The sequence below is a fragment of the Carassius carassius genome, chromosome 22 (genome assembly GCF_963082965.1).
Source record: "Carassius carassius chromosome 22, fCarCar2.1, whole genome shotgun sequence".
Taxonomy (NCBI): domain Eukaryota; kingdom Metazoa; phylum Chordata; class Actinopteri; order Cypriniformes; family Cyprinidae; genus Carassius; species Carassius carassius.
In genome coordinates, this window is record NC_081776.1 from 15,499,752 (window position 1) to 15,517,988 (window position 18,237).

Below are 18,237 nucleotides of genomic sequence, written 5' to 3' on the forward strand. Positions count from 1 at the left end.
GACTGTGTGTCTATGTCCAAATGAACGCATTCATATTTTAGACCACGGAGAAGCGCATTCAGCACTGAGCCGTGAAGGACCTGGTGCAAATTACCTGCTATGATCAGTGCGTTCAAATTCAGTGACACGTTAGAAGATTATCAAAGAAACACCACACTAATGGCGCTTTCCACTACTGTGTTACCAACTCGCCTCGACTCGACTCGCCTTTGTTTGGTTTTCCATTGTGTAAAAGTTGTACTTGTACCTGCTTCCACGTACTTTTTTTTGTATCACCTCCGGTGAGGTTCTGAGCGAGCTGAGGCGATACTAAAATGTGACGTGAAAACACGGCAGACTGCTGATTGGTCAGAGAGAATCGTCACTAGTCACTGCGTCATCATTGCCACGCCAGACGGAGTACCCTGATTAACCCTGCCATTTTTAAATTGTTTTGCTGCCCTCAGCCTCTCCTGAAACAACATTTGTCTTCTTGTCCTGTGTGTGTGGGTAGCGGGTGTGTGTCACATGGAAGATTACGTCACGGCAGTTTCCTGCGGCATCGCTATGACGACCAGGTTCTATTGTTGAGGTACTATCTGCAATGGAAAACGGAGCGAAAAGCGAGCCGAGATGAGGTGAGTCGAGTCGAGTTGAGCTGGTACTGGTAATGGAAAAGCACCATTAGTGAATAAACTCGCAGATCCAACAGTGAACAGCAACTGTGTTTAACAGAATAGTCATATAAACTCACTGAGTGATTTTAAATACATCTTTATCCTAATGGCACTCATCAGGTAGAAGAATTCAACAATAAGGTGTTTATTCACATCTGAAATACCTCTCGCCCAAACCGCATGAACAAATTACAGTGTCTGCCAATACCATCGACCGTCTGGAGCATCTGCCGTATGAACGCTGTAAATAAAAGACTGCAAAGATAGGAGGAAAAGAAAAGAATGTGTCATAAATGGAGGATATTGATTGATTTGTTTATCAAGCATTTGTTCTGCTGCAGGAAAGTCAGAGAGTGTAGATCAGATGTTTCTAACTGTGTGTGTTTATGTGTCTAAATTCAATATTATAGAGTATTGTTGAGAAGCCTCGTGTTTTTGTGTTTTGAAAGTCCTAAAGTCATTAAGAGCTGCTCAAAGAAAATGTCCATCACATTACTGCACTGGTGTTCCCCTCTGAATTCTTCTCATATTTTTTTTTCACTTGCCTTCAAACTGAATGAAACTCAAAGGTCCCTGATTGGCCGAAGCCTTTATGCACCCTAATAATGTGAGTTTTTTTGCGCTTTGGTCTTTATCTAATGCTGGCTGTTTCTTTTCATGTGCTTTTGAATGTCCCCCAACAAAACAGAACAAAGGCACCAAAGCCTGAAACTCGTCATTAGAAATTTGCCAAGAGACATTTATGAAAGAGCTTCACAAAAACATCAAAATATGTTTTTTTTTTTATCCTATTTATCTGTCATTATGCATTTTAAGATTGTAAGGCTATTTTGGCTTATTGTTTTTTTTTTCTTATGCCTTTTTATGCCGGGATTTTCACACACAACCATCTCTAGTGTTTACAGAGAATAGTCCGAAAAGGAGAAAATATCCAGTGTGCAGCAGTTGTGTGGATGAAAATGCCTTGTTGATGTTAGAGGGCAGAGGAGAATGGGCAGACTGGTTAGAGACGATAGAAAGGCAACAGTAACTCAAATAACCACTTGTTACAACCAAGGAATGCAGAATACCATCTCTGAACGTACAACATGTCGAACCCTGAAGAAGATGGGCTACAGCAGCAGAAGACCACACCGGGTACTGCTCCTGTCAGCTAAGAACAGGAAACAGAGGCTACAATTCACACAGGCTCACCAACATTGGAGATGCTCACCACCAAGATTGGAAAATGTTGCCTGGACTGATGAGTCTAGTTTCTGCTTTCTAGTTTATGTTAGGGTCAGAATTTGGCGTAAAGAACATGAAAGCATAGATTCATCCTGCCTTGTCTCAATGGTTCAGGCTGGTGGTGGTGGTGGTGGTGTAATGGTATGGGGGATATTTTTGGCACACTTTGGGCCCCTTAGTACCAATTGAGCATAGTTTAAATACCAAAGCCTACCTGAGTATTGTTGCTGACCATGTCCATCCCTTTATGACTACAGTGTACCCATCCTCTGATGGCTACGTCCAGCAGGATAATGCACCATGTCACAAAGCTCAAATCATCTCAGACTGGTTTCTTGAACATGACAATGAACATGTGTTCTGTTTACTCAAATTGCCTCCACAGTCACCAGATCTCAATCCAATAGAGCAGCTTTGGTATGTGGTGGATTCGCATCATGGATGTGCAGCTGACAAATCTGCAGCAACTGTGTGATGCTATCATATCAATATGGACCATTATCTATGAGGAATTTTTCCAACACCTTTTGGAATCTATGCAGCAAAGAAATAAGGCAGTTCTGAAGGCAAAAGGGGGTCCAACCCGGTACTAGCAAGGTGTACCTAATAAAGTGGCCAGTGAGTGTATATAGGCTATATACTCTCTATTTATATTTTGTGGTGTAAATGGCGGTATACAGAAAAAGATTAAATCCATCTCTTTTTGATAAATAATTTAAACTGGAGTGTCAAATGCACCTCATACACCAAAGGCTCTCATACTTGACCACAACCTGAGATTTCTGGGATTTCAATCCTGTCCACAAGAACCACTGCAGTTCAGAGAGGATATGTTTACTAGCAGCTTTCGGCTTCTCATGTGTATTAAAACATTTTATCAAGAGTTTCTCAACCATTATTATTCTGCTGGGCTTTTGTAGGAACTGTATGGCCTAATGAGGTTTAATTCATTGGATGGTTCAAGAAAATGATATGTTCAAAGGCAGTTTACAATGAAACAATGCTTGTATATAAAATGAAAGTGGGTGAATAAGATTTGTAATTTTCAAAAAGAAAATAAATTTATAACAAATATGTTTCAGTCTGCTATCATTTTCAGATTCAGCCTTTTTATTGATTTATTCTTTTATATTCAAAGTTAAATGTTCAGTTCACTGCCCCTAGTGGATGTGAAATTATGGCTTTGAACAATTATTTTTATTTTAAAATGGGTTGACTTAAATGTTTTACTGTATTTGGAAAGACAGCTAATTGGACAACACAACAGTATGTTCACTGTGGTTGTTGGTCATGTTGTGCTCATCTGATTGCTGATATTTATCCAAGAAATAAACTGAGGTACAACATTTATAAGTTTTCTGCCAGCTGGCATTTCTGTTACCTACTGAGATCTTAGTTGTGATTAAATCAGGACACTGCTGAGTTTACAGTATATTCAAATACTGTTTAGTAAAGCTCTTGCTCTCATCTTTCAACTTTCAGCTCTCACTGCAGTGCTGAGTCAGTTTGGCAGTGTCTATCAGGAAATGCATCTCTATGCTGTATTTTTAATTTCATACTATTTTTATCATTGTGATATTTCTGAAAGATGTGACAAAACACGGAAACCAGAGCCCAATGACTGACCAATTTGAAAAAAGCTGGAAAATGACAGCTCCTCACATAACAAATGTCTTCTGGCCCAGATCCGGGCCACACAATCACTTTTGCCTCGGCGCTACCGCAAAGAATGACGGCCCTAAAGTGGTCCAGAACTGGATTAAAGACTAGGGCCACACATGGGCCAAAACCGGCCCGAATCTCAGCCAGTTAATCACCCTTAACTGGCCCTGAACTGGGCCAAAAGAGGTTTTATTATTGGTACCATTTTTCAGCCTTAAGTAAACCAGAATCCCCCAATCTGAGCCACACCTGAGCTTTATATAGCCCAGACCCAACAAAATCTTATTGTATATTACTATAATCGCAATTATTCATTTTGTGACATGCTTTGGTAAACCAGACAGCAACATAGTGTTGGTCCAAATCCGGCCCACATCTGGCCTGCGTGAAATCCATGCAGGCCACATGTGGGCCAGATCTGAGACGACACTGCTTGCTGTCTGGGAATGTACACACAAACTATGCCAATAAAGTACATTAAACTGAATAGAAAATCAGACTTAAAACCCACACATCATGTAACTGTGCAATAAAAAAAAACGTATTGCATTGGTTTTTCTATTTGTTTTTATAAAGAACAAATCAACCAATAAAGAGTGAGTGTATAAAGTATACCGTCTATAATTGAAACGTAACAGATAGACACGTGTAACTTAATCATAATAATTTATTGCAGATGTTTCAAAGAGCGGTACCACAGTAATCCAAATGACAATGCATTTCAGTTGCAGTCCTTATTGGCAGAATATAATAGAATCGTGAGGAGCAGGGAATAATTTAATTTGTTAAACTCTGAAAATACTATCCCGATCCACTCCGTCAAGGCGCACGTTTCTCATTCAAAACACGCATCACCGGAAACACGGCATGTCGCAATCTCTGACGAAACCGACGAGAGCCAATGAGCATTTGATATCGCTGCCGTAAAACTTGTTGTAAAACTTCTTAACAACACATTTTTAAATAGTTACTATAGCTACAGAGGAAGGACATACATATCACCAATGAAAGCGGTTTGAATTTTGATCTGTTCCTCACACCAGGCAAGCATCACATGGATACAGGATTTAAATAAAAATAAAATACTTTCATGATCATTTTATTTAATGCTTGTGCATGACAGACAGCATACGTGCCGTCATTGCCACACATGGCCCAGCTCTGGCTGAAAGGGTACATGCCAATGTGGGCCAAGTCGGTTTGTTATGTGGGTCTTGAGTGGCAGAGGTCACGTCACAACTTCTCCTAAGATTGCACTGTAGATCTACAGCAGAAAACAGATCAACACTTGCAGGTTCAGTTGAGAGGGTGACTGTATGTAATGAAAAATCAACAGCATATGTACGACCAAAACACACTGGCCTACTGGGAATTTCCTCAAATTTCCTTATTTATAATTTTAGAGTGAGCAGGGAAGAGAGAAAACTGAAAAAAAAAATAGTCACTCTGTTTTTTTTTTTTCTTTGAAATGAAGAAGTGAGAAAGTGACAGTTTAAGTTCATGATCAAACAGTCTCAGAAAAGGAAGGAAAAGTTTGTTGCGGAGAGGGGAGGGTGTCTGCACTCATGATGTCAGCTCACACACCTCCCCACAAACACACACACACACCATGACACTGTGTGTGTGTGATAGAGAGGACAGTATTGACACTTCTGCTTCATGGTTGGTACTTTTTTTCCCCACAGCGTAGTGTATCAAATCTGCTTCCACATATACAAAATCAAAACAATGTGAATATTTCAGGATCTCTGAGACATTTCTCAGAATAGACTGAATGAATCTCCATTGGTTGACACTGACACAGGGGCGCTGCCAGGAATTTTGGGCCCCATGACAAAAAAATCTAATTGGGCCCCCTCTGCGCGGCTGTTGTCACCACATTTCTAGGACCTTACTGTCCCATCAAAAGCTTTAAATAACTCTAATCAAAGGCTTGCAACTGTCTTGCTGCTTGTAGTTCAATACTAGTACTAGCACAATATTTACTGATGGTGATTTGTAAATGCAAATCTGCATAGAGTATGCAGTTCACTATTTGATGCAAAATTAAAAGCCACCATAAAAATGTCCTCAAAGCAACACTATGTAACATTTTTTTTTACCTTAAAATAATGTTTCCAAAATCGTTTCAGTGGTTCAATAAGTTGTAACAAGGTGAAAGGCACTTATGCCTCCCTGGAGTCCCTGGAATGATGCTAGGTCATTAACACAGTGGTACTTAATTTATATGTAGTTTTCAAATTAAAATAATTATTAATTCTTCTCTCTTTAGACCAAATCAATTAAGCTTATGAGAAATTCTAATCAAGGACTACATTTGGAAAATCTTGAATAAATTAGGACAATTTTCATTTTGAACTCATTTTTCAGATACTGTAGGTTTTACTTAACATGTATACATTTATTTAACGCCTTTTGTTGGTTAAAATTAATGACAGGTATTTAATTTGGAATGCTGTCCTTTTCAGACGGAAGGCATGCATCAAATGACTCACATTCACTTAGTCAAAGTCAAAGTCAAAGTCACCTTTATTTATATAGCGCTTTAAACAAAATACATTGCGTCAAAGCAACTGAACAACATTCATTAGGAAAACAGTGTCAATAATGCAAAAATGATAGTTAAAGGCAGTTCATCATTGGATTCAGTTATGTCATCTCTGTTCAGTTAAATAGTGTCTGTGCATTTATTTGCAATCAAGTCAACGATATCGCTGTAGATGAAGTGTCCCCAACTAAGCAAGCCAGAGGCGACAGCGGCAAGGAACCGAAACTCCATCGGTGACAGAATGGAGAAAAAAACCTTGATTTTTTGTAGTTGATTTTGATATTCTAGGTATTATCAAATTGCCTTAGTTTTGAGAACGTAGCGGACGTAGAGGATTATAATGTAAAAGGAGCTCATTCAAATACTGAGGTGCTAAACCATTCAGGGCTTTATAAGTAATAAGCAATATTTTAAAATCTATACGATGCTTGATAGGGAGCCAGTGCAGTGTTGACAGGACCGGGCTAATATGGTCATACTTCCTGGTTCTAGTAAGAACTCTTGCTGCTGCATTTTGGACTAGCTGTAGTTTGTTTACTAAGCGTGCAGAACAACCACCCAATAAAGCATTACAATAATCTAACCTTGAGGTCATAAATGCATGAATTAACATTTCTGCATTTGACATTGAGAGCATAGGCCGTAATTTAGATATATATTTTTAGATGGAAAAATGCAGTTTTACAAATGCTAGAAACGTGGCTTACTAAGGAAAGATTGCGATCAAATAGCACACCTAGGTTCCTAACTGATGACGAAGAATTGACAGAGCAACCATCAAGTCTTAGACAGTGTTCTAGGTTATTACAAGTGGAGTTTTTAGGTCCTATAATTAACACCTCTGTTTTTTCAGAATTTAGCAGTAAGAAATTATTCGTCATCCAGTTTTTTATATCGACTATGCAATCCATTAGTTTTTCAAATTGGTGTGTTTCAACGGGCTGCGAAGAAATATAGAGCTGAGTATCATCAGCATAACAGTGAAAGCTAACACCATGTTTCCTGATGATATCTCCCAAGGGTAACATATAAAGCGTGAAGAGTAGCGGCCCTTGTACTGAGCCTTGAGGTACTCCATACTGCACTTGTGATCGATAGGATACATCTTCATTCACTGCTACGAACTGATGGCGGTCATATATGTACGATTTAAACCATGCTAATGCACTTCCACTGATGCCAACAAAGTGTTCAAGTCTATGCAAAAGAATGTTGTGGTCAATTGTGTCAAACGCAGCACTAAGATCCAATAAAACTAATAGAGAGATACACCCACGATCAGATGATAAGAGCAGATCATTTGTAACTCTAAGGAGAGCAGTCTCAGTTCTATGATACGGTCTAAATCCTGACTGGAAATCCTCACATATACCATTTTTCTCTAAGAAGGAATATAATTGTGAGGATACCACCTTTTCTAGTATCTTGGACAGAAAAGGGAGATTCGAGATTGGTCTATAATTAACTAGTTCTTTGGGGTCAAGTTGTGGTTTTTTGATGAGAGGCTTAATAACAGCCAGTTTGAAGGTTTTGGGGACATATCCTAATGACAATGAATTAATAATAGTCAGAAGAGGATCTATGACTTCTGGAAGCACCTCTTTTAGGAGCTTAGATGGTATAGGGTCTAACATACATGTTGTTGGTTTAGATGATTTAACAAGTTTATACAATTCTTCCTCTCCTATGGTAGAGAATGAGTGGAACTGTTCCTCAGGGGGTCTATAGTGCACTGTCTGATGTGATACTGTAGCTTACGGCTGAATGGTTGCAATTTTATCTCTAATAGTATCGATTTTAGAAGTAAATTAGTTCATAAAGTCATTACTGCTGTGGTGTTGGGAAATGTCAACACTTGTTGAGGCTTTATTTTTCGTTAATTTAGCCACTGTATTGAATAAATACCTTGGGTTATGTTTGTTTTCTTCTAAAAGAGAAGTTTTTAATGCTTTTCTGTAGGATATGTTACTTTCCCGCCAAGCAATACGAAATACCTCTAGTTTTGTTTTCCTCCAGCTGCGCTCCATTTTTCGGGCTGCTCTCTTTAGGGTGCGAGTATGCTCATTATACCATGGTGTCAAACTGTTTTCCTTAACCTTCCTTAAGCGTAAAGGAGCAACTTTATTTAAAGTGCTAGAAAAGAGAGAGTCCATAGTTTCTGTTACATCATCAAGTTGTTCTGAGGTTTTGGATATGCTAAGGAATTTGGTTACATCAGGAAGATAACTTAAAAAGCAGTCTTTTGTGTTAGAAGTGATGGTTCTTCCATACTTGTAACAAGAAGTAGAATTTACAATTTTGGCTATATGAAGTTTGCACAGAACTAAATAATGATCTGAGATATCATCACTTGGCTGAATAATTTCAACACCATCAACATCAATTCCATGTGACAGTATTAAATCTAGAGTATGATTTCGACAATGAGTAGGTCCTGAAACGTGTTGTCTAACCCCAGTAGAGTTCAGAATGTCTATAAATGCTGATCCCAGTGCATCTTTTTCATTATCATTAAACTCTTTAATAAAGTCTGTATGGTGCCCTGGTGGCCTGTATACAGTAGCCAGTACAAACATAACAGAGGATTTATCATTAACATTTGTTTCTCTGGATAATGTTATATGAAGCACCATTACTTCAAACGAGTTATACTTGAAGCCTGCCCTCTGAGAAATCCTGAAAACGTTGTTATAAATTGAAGCAACACCTCCACCTTTGCCTTTTAGACGCGGCTCATGTTTATAACAGTAATCTTGGGGGGTGGACTCATTTAAAATAATGTAATCATCAGGTTTTAGCCAGGTTTCTGTCAAACTTAGTCCATATCCGACTGTATTTACGTGAGATAGTCTACACAATAAACATCTGAACTGTTGTGTGTGTATTTGAGCGCTGAGAACTGATCGTGTGCTGTATGTGAGAACTGAGGAAATGGAGTGCGCGCGAGAGAGAACTTTTATCAGCGTGATTCCGCCTATCCCGCCTTCATTCATTTTAAGTTAATCAACCACTAATTGTGACTCCCGGGAAAAACGGGTCATCTGGTCACCTCATCCCTGCCCCTTCGGGTGCTGAGGCCATTGTTTCAGATTACTAGTTCGCGTTTTATTATTTATCAGCGCGCTGTGCATTGATTGACTGTCTGCAACTAACTAAACACCGTCATTGATGAGTACGCTAAGGCAGGACCAAACCATTTCATGCAGATACAGGGGGGTGGTCGGTCAATATGGATGTTTTATTTTTTGGTCAATGGTGATATTTAACTTTTATTGCCAAAATAAGTAAAACCAAAGACATCATTCATTTTATTATTATTTGAAATATACTCGATGATGGTTTATATAGTGTTTAATATAATACAAATTTTTAATTAGTTTTTACCTATTTGTTGGCCTCCCTGTCAGCCAGGGGCCCTTGGAATTGTCCTAACTTTTCCCCCCTATACGGCTCCCATGCACTGACATTCTGAGCACTTGGCAGCTAAAATTGTATAGAAAAAAAAAGATACCCTGTTGCCCCAAGACAGCTAAAATAATATGCTAATATAAATAATTAAGTGGAAGAAAGTGGGAGTAAAATTGTGACGCAAAACTAAATTATAACATTATGGGCTTTAGGGAAAAACTTTAATTTCTATAGTTCAGCTCTCCTAGTCGAGTGTTCATTGGTAACTGAAGTGTCGTGGGTTTGAGAGTCTCTATCATGATGAATCTGATCTCAGACCTGCTCTTGACTGGAGAAGCACCAGCAGACACTCGACTCAATGGCTGTTGACGTGCTCACACTGTGTAGGTTACATGGCCAACATGTCACTTGACTTTCAGCAGGATTAAATGTGAAGTAGAATCAGCAATAAATCCCAGAAACAAATCTCACCTGGTTTTGCTTGAATAAATAAGCCGTATTATTAGCTGCTGTATTTGTTGTATGTTGTTTCTTCTAATTTCAGCTCTGACATTTAGCCAAAGGTCAACAGTGAGGTTAGGATGGAAACTGTGGAGGGATTCACTAGTTACCCACTGAGTGCTAATAAGGTGCATGTGTTGATTTGGCCGAATGCCAAAATTTAGGGTGTTGAAATCCTTGGAAATCTCCTCTTGCCTTCAAAACAATCATGAGAGTGTTAATAGTAGTGTTTGCTAAGCCCCAGCATACAGTAGACATATGCTTAACAAACTCTCAAAAAATGCTAGCAACCACCTAACAGCCACTCTGAACAACTTAGCATCCACATTATTATTGGAAATGCAAAATCTAGTTTTATCATGTCTAATGGTGGTCAGAACACTCATTTGGCTCTAGTTTGGGTTTTTTAATTAATGTTCAGAGTAAAATAGGAAAATAACAATGCTCGCCTGTTCTCCTCTTGCTACATTTATTTTATTGAGGGATTTTAGGCTTATGAATTTTTTAGGCTCAATTAGGCTCAAGACCAAGTGTGGCAGGAATAAAAGAAGAAAGGAAGTTGCTGTGCCATGAGGAAGAGAAATGATGCCGGACAAACAAACAATATGTTGCTTCAACTCGCGTTTTAAACTAACATGGTTTCCGTTCCATTTTAGGTTTTGACAAAGCCGCACATTGTTTTCATGGACATTTTTAGGATGTACCAAAAGAAAAGCTGCTATGAATTATCACTACAATATGTTTCCTCCAGCACATTGTTGTGTTTTGGTTTAGACATGCTGCTGTGAAAGACCCTGATGATGCAGTTTAAAAGTTTACTAGAACTGAGGAATTTTCTGAACTCCTCTTTTTCTGCTCAACCGTCCCTCAGTGCTTTAGTAAATATGCTGTGTCTTCCCAGCGGTCTCTGCTGATAATTTCATAGTCACACATATTCAAGTGCAAGTTCACGGCTTTGAATATTTCTTTCTGCTGCTCGTACACTTTCCATCCCAACGTCAGCGCAGCTCCCGGTGTCGGCAGAGAGACAAAAAGTCAAACAACAAGCAGCTTCGCCCTTCCTCCTCTTCAAATTACTGCTAAAGATGAATAGCAAATGGAGGGCAGAAAACTGCTGGAATGTTTCAGGACAATGTCTGTGGCTCACTGATCTGTGTCATAATAATTCCACCTGGCCCACTGTTCCGGTCCGGAATACTATCTCACGGGACCCCAGTAGAAAAAAAAATGTTTGTGACCCTCCGTTCTGCTTCGGTGCCGCTCTGATTTGTAGCGAGCACCTGAATTTGACCACTTCTCACTGTTATTGCATCTCGTCTCTAAAGATTTCTCTCCATTTCAGCAGCTGTGATTTGTGGATGAGCAGAATGGGCCACAGACATCCTTAGAGAGAGCTGATACTAGCGGGACGCTCCAGCTGTAGCTGTAATAGCTCTTTTAGTGGTTCACACCGGCTGAAATTGCGATTGATTGTGTTATCGGATTAAGAATGGGAACACTGTGGGTTTGATGGGGTCTATAATGAGAGAGAGACCGGGAATGTGTTACAAGAACAGTCACAGGTGTTGAGTCTGGGAATGAAGAAGCCGCTAAATGAACAAGGTTATGAAATGCACAGGACGTTACGTTAGATGAATTAAACTCAACTCTATCACTGTAAGAAGACAAATCTTTATAGAAAAGAATGAAAATGAAAAAAACTAAAGTCAAAGATCTTGATATAAACTCAAAAATATCTTATCAAACAAGGACAAATAATGCTGTTCATCTTCACACTCTTATTTCCCATCACTTTTGTGTCTACTTTTATCTCTCATAATGTTTTTCTGAGACTATCCTAATTAAAACATAGCTTAGTACTTTATTAAATTATTGAGCTATGAACAACCAACTCTGAGCCGTAAACCTTTATTATAATATTGCTTTAGACTGATCCCAAACCATTTTCAGAAATCTAATCTTGAGTATTAAAGCTGCCAAATGGTTTACTGGCGGTCAGAATTAATGAACACCTTCCAGTAATGCAGTCTTGTTGAAGGAAGCAAATGTTGAAATGCAGTTCTGATAGTTTGAGATAACAGAGGGAAAGCGTCTTTAGTGAATGTGAGATGAGCACAGAGCTTCACGTAGATGTGGAGTGAACTGTGTGATAATGAGACGAGCTGAGAGCATCTGTTTGACCCTCTCTGGAGGCTTTTCTCCTCAGGTACCACTGCAGCTCCATGAAGGGCCACTCTTTTCTGCCTCTGCCCCTCTGCCTGTGTTAAGAGATCAGATGTGAGAGCAGACCGCAGGGCCTCAGGGATGCTGTGGACCGAGAATGAGTCTCTCCACTTTACCATGAACACACTTATAGAAACTTAAATCCATCCCTCTCTCCTCATATACAGCCTCACGAGCTCCTGAGCTTAATAAAGGTCAGTGTTACATGAGGGTCGACATTCTGCTGATCATTATTTTAGACCATTTAAAAAAATAATCTGTGATTTTTGTTGGTTTCTATGTAGTTTTGAGTGTCTCTGAAGACAAAGAAACTGACAAGCAGGAGTCGGGACCGGGTATTGACTTCTTTATGCTGCATTGGGAGTTAAAATTCAGTGCTGTTTGAACTGTGTGCAGAAAGAATAAAGAAGACAAAAGAAAATCCAAGAAAAAAAAATTCAAGAATCTGTGAGAAATATGGAGTCAAGTTCTAGGAAGCAAAAAAAGAGATCAGCACAACAAATTCACATAATCCTCAATCATGATTTCATCAGGAAGTCACAGCATGTTATTAAAAGAGTAATTTTGGGTCTTTAATAATTTATTCAACAGCATGATTCAGTCAAACAGCTTTATACTGAGGTGAAGTTTGTGGCCCAATTAGTCAACAAAACTGCACCAATTATCCAACTGCAAACCAAGTCTCCACATGCAGAGGCATCTAAAGAAAAATCTGTGCAAAATGGGAAGATAATTTTGATAATTAATATCCAGGTGAGAGACTTTAAGGGCTGGAAAAAAAATCACATCAAGACTTCATGATTTAGCTTGGTAGAAAACACTAGAAACTCAACATGAAAGTCATTTTGATCAGCTGCTGATGAAACTCTCTGAACCTGTTCTATATGCGGACCAGATTCACACCAGCACCACTTACGAATAAAGCACAATTCTGTGTCCTAACAGTTGGTTGTATAATATATTAAAAAAGATAACACGATAGAGTCAAAACAATAAACTCAACTCTGTTTCAGGTGTTTTGTTTATGTTCTTGATGTTATAGCTTTCAGGCTGAACTAATTATATTTTACCAAGTTTAGCAAAAAACTGGAGATATTTTATTTATTTATTTTCACTTTTATGGGTTTGGTCTTGTATGTATATAATATGATACAGCTTATCAGCATCACCAGAGTACTAATCTGAATTTGACCACTTCTTCTTTAACTCTTATCTGTGCTATTAAACAGAAGAAACAAGACAGAGTTTATAGGATTAACAGCTGAAGTGTGTAAAGCCTGAAGTGCTGACCTCGTTTGTTATTGTTGCTCTTTCTGGGCTGCTGAGATCAACTTTTTAGCTGCTTTAATAGGAGGGATGCTATTCTGTCGACCATGAACATTTCTATAAGATTTATTCCTAAACAAAAGACTAATGTTGAAACTGGAGTCTTTTCTTGTGATACATTTACATTTAGTCATATAGCAGACACTTTTATCCAAAGCGACTTAAAAATGAGGACAATGGAAGCAATCAAAAACAACAAAAAGCAATGATATACAAGTGCTATAACAAGTCTCAGTTAGCTTAAACACAGTACACATTGCAAGGGATTTTAAATAATATAATAAATAAAAAGAAAACATATATAATAGAAAAAAGATAAAAAAAAGTATACACAGTACACAGTAGCTGTTTCCAACCACCTATTTTTATGTGCATTTTGGATTATCATAAAAAAAAAAATACAAGAAAAAAAAAACACTGGATGGAAATGCCAAGATGAGCATTAAAAAAATAATGCACATAAAAAAAGTAAGTGCACAACTGAGTAGGATACATTTTTTATCCGATAAGAAAATATGTGCATAAATTACGATGGAAACACATTTACAGTCTAAATTCCACAATGCGCATTGAAAAAGTCATGTGAATAACCAGTAGACCAATCTCGTTCACAGCATCTGTGTTTTGTTTTGGACATTCTGAAATGAAAAGTTTGTCAGAAAAAGTATGTCTGTATAATTACGGTCATACGTGACTGCGTTCCCAATCCACCTCTAAAAGCAAGGACCGCATTTATTATGTTACGCCTGCTCTCTCTGAAGCGCAAGTAATTTATTAAATATGAAAATGATTATATTCAGTGGGATCTCCTAGTTTTCTTAGAGATATTTCGGGCCAGTTTATCGGGAAGTGATGTTTTTGTTCTCTTAGACTCTTTGCATGTAAACGGTGCTTTATTCGCAAATGTTTTATGCAATATTCAAGTTTTGCGCATAAGTTAAATTTGCATCTTTGGATGGAAACATAGCAAGTGTGATCAAGATATTATGTCTATACTGTAAAATGCAGTGGATCTAAAAAAATCTAGTAAGCAATAGTTAGCAATAGTTAGTGAAGTTAGCAATAGCATTATATTTCAGAGTCATGATTATTAATGCTAATTTTTAAGGTTTATTTCAAATGGTCATAATTCCTCAATGAACTTGTCTGTACTGAAGCAGTTGTTTGAGATTAAGTATATCATGGTAAACAGAGTAAACAGATTCATGTATCTTTCGGTTTCTCACAGTTTATTTTTAGTGTATTGAGGATGAATAAGCAGGTTTCTAATGAACGGCCCTTACATCCCCTCACACAAAACTAGCATCAAAGGACTAGTGCTGCGCATGTTCATGGACAGCTACTTCAAACACAGATGCCTTGATGATCATTAAGTGTAGTAATCTAATGAAGAAACTTCATGAAGTATTTTCAGTTTTTTGGGGTTCAGCGTTTCTTCCTGTCAAAGCTCTGAGACAAATACAGTGAGATCACACAGTGATTCATGACAACATCAGGAGATGTGTGCCCAATAACTGAAGTATAATGATAATAATAACTGAAGGAAATGTCTTTCCCTGTGGGCAGAGCTGTGCTTCAAGGTGATATGTTAAGGTAATGTGTGAACACAGATTATGTCAAATGTGGTAATTTCTGCTCTTACACTTTTGAAACAAAAGTCTCAATTTTATTGATTTCAATAAACTAGGTATTAAATTGAAGCGTGTAGCTCTTCCTGAAATAGTTGTAAATGAATGATGCCTCGAATTATATCTTGTTGAGGAAACCTGTGCTATTACTTAACTATCGACACGGAGGCTCTTTTGAGAAGAAACCCATAAATAACCAACTAAACCTTCCTAGCAACACATATTAGCAACAGCTATAGCAACACATATTAACCATAATACAAAACCTGGAAAATCAACGGAAAACACATGGGAAGTGATAGAAAATGTCATGGAAAATCTTGTCGTCGTCCTAGAAAATTATTATTTAAAATAAATGTAATTGGGTTTTTCTTAAGCCAAGAATGAACAGTTTTACCACTTGCCCAAAACAATTGATGTTAGTAGTAGAAAACATTTGAACGACCATAAATTGCAACCGGACAGTTTTTGGTCCAAACGTGCGATTGGCAACCAGCTCTTTCTTTTATTTCAGCCAATCTGGAAAATGATCACTGAAAACTAGTGGGAACCCTGAACAGGCTAAAACGACAAACTATAGAACACAACACACATAGCAGCCAGACACATGTAGACAAAATGTAGACATGCTTACACTATTTTCTATTTAGCCACTCTATAAACAGACGTGTATAGTTGATCTTTATGAAGTGAACATTATAAGTGTCTGTGCTGAAAGAGAGCAGGTGTGCGCTGACAGACTGAACCCTGCTGTGAGCAAAGCCTCATGTTCACTTCCTCCCGCCTTCTTCTGCCACACTTCCTGTGTCGCCCCAGGAATGCCTGCACTAAAACAACCTCAAAGAGCAGCGCAGGTAATAGAGACCTCCAGATAGACATGAACGCTCAGAACTAGACCTCAGGCTGCGTGTGTTTATGTGAAACAGACTGAGGTGTGAGAAATGTGATGAATAATTGCTTTAGTGGAGCTTGTAGAGGTTCTGCTCTCTGAAAACAAAAGCTGTTTGTTTATTTTGATCTGGCTGTTTTACCAGACGCTCTTGTTACTGTGTCCCCTGCCATTCACTGTGCCCCCGTATACACCCCACCTCTGTTTTGTCCCTTCATCTTACCCCCGCAGATTCCTTCAGCCTCTTTTAATAGCAAATGTTAGAGATTGAATGACAGGGAGAGTTGGAATTTCTCCAACTTTGCATCATCATGGTTTCTGAAATGTTACAGCTCTCTGACAAAAAGAACCTGTTCAATCCAACAAAGTAGAGCTTCATATATCAACTACAGGTAAAGTGACTTATTATGACTTTACAGCAGTAAACAACAGAAACTATCCAGTTTATAAAAATAAAATGACTGTGGAAATGTGAGGATACAATTATAGTATCAGGTGGTAATACTGTGGTCATTTTATATATACCATTGTACAAAATTATTACCATATTCATATATGTACTATATTTGTATAGTACATATAACGTACTATAACAGTTTTGGTCTCCAAATTCAATTAGACGGGGGACATCGTATAAGAGATGATACATTACCCCATCAGCTTTAGGTCTTTTCACCAAGACCCTTGTGGATTGTGCCAGTAGGTTTCTGTAAGTGACTGTCTTCATGAGTGAGATTCATTCACTCAACTGATTTGTTCCAAATCAATGATTCATTCAGAAACCAATCAAGTAGGAATGAGTCATTGAATCATTAACTCAAACGATTTGTTTAAACCAGTGTTTAATTGATGATCTAATCACATATGAGTGAGTAACTGAACTGATTCAAACAACTGATTCATTTAAATTGCTGATTCATTCACAAACGAATCAAGTATAAATGAGTAATTGAAACGTTAACACACTGGTTAGTTTTAAAATGCTTCTGCGTTTGGAAATATTTTTGTTAACATAGTAAATGACGATATTGTGTCTACACTATAAGTTCTAAATATTACCCTTTATGTTTATTGATCTGTTGTTAAAAAACAATATCACACTGCTGGGGGCATTTTTCCAGTTGTCATTATACTATATATTGGGTAAACAACATGCTTCTTCTTCATCTTGATTATGTATACTATTGTATGTGTCATAGAAGATCATACGCTTGGTAATAATAACTACTTACAGGTTATAGTGTGTCTCTATTTACCTCAAAATATCTTTGTTTCCCTCTCAAAAAGTAGGCTACTGTTAAAGTACATGGATATACTAAAGGCTTATCATATTTGCTTATTGTTTTGGATCTTGTATTTGACATGGTTAGTTTTGGTCTGGCTTTGTATCTTGAAATTTGTGACAGAAGTTGGTTGAGTTGAAGTACATCTCTAATTACCATGGTATTTTTGTCACTGTCTTTAAAAGCATCAGTCGTGGAATTGCAGTATGAGTCTGTATAAAAGCCCAATTAAAAAACCATCAACATTCTTGTCCATGAAAAACGTTAAAAATGGCCAATTAAACCTGGACTGTCTGATTCTGATTTACTCTTCAGTCATTCACCTTTGCCTTGCTGTTTTCATTGTTCTTTGCCTCATGAATGAGCTTGTCACTCCATCATTTCTGTACAAAAGTGAAATGTTAATCATGTGTGAACGTACAATCCTAATGGGGGCTCATTATTATCAATGAAGCGTCAGACTGCTGCTCACTTTCAACACTGTTTTTTTTTTTCCGCCGTGCAGCCATGCAGCCCTGCAGCTTTATCAGTCGCCATGACGATTGCAGCTTCCTTCCAAAACTCTGCAGCTGCTTTCAGCCCAAACATGCAAACAAGTCACACAAACTCACACACATACCAGCCCGCCATATAATCATGTTACAGTTTCTCTTCTTCTGCGGCAGATTATAAAATGTGGATTTAACAGCACTGCTTCTGTTCTCATTGGCATATGAATGGTTCCTGAGACGGGCTCATGGAGATGGAGGCATTTAAAACGTCTGATTCGCTGTATGCTGTGCCACTGATACACTGACTTGAGTAAAGGAGCCAGTTTAAATATGTTTGAAGGGAAATATGATAATGGAGTTGCGTGTCTTGTTGCTTTGCTGTGTCTGGTTTTGGG

The 18,237-nt window shown here is 38.1% G+C and overlaps 1 protein-coding gene across 2 annotated transcripts in view; it reads left to right on the forward strand.

Annotated features, from left to right (window-relative positions):
* LOC132099046 (thyrotropin-releasing hormone-degrading ectoenzyme-like) overlaps positions 1 to 18,237 on the forward strand; it is a 127,529-nt gene that overhangs the window by 33,819 nt on the left and 75,473 nt on the right. The gene's annotated exons all lie outside the window — the stretch shown is intronic.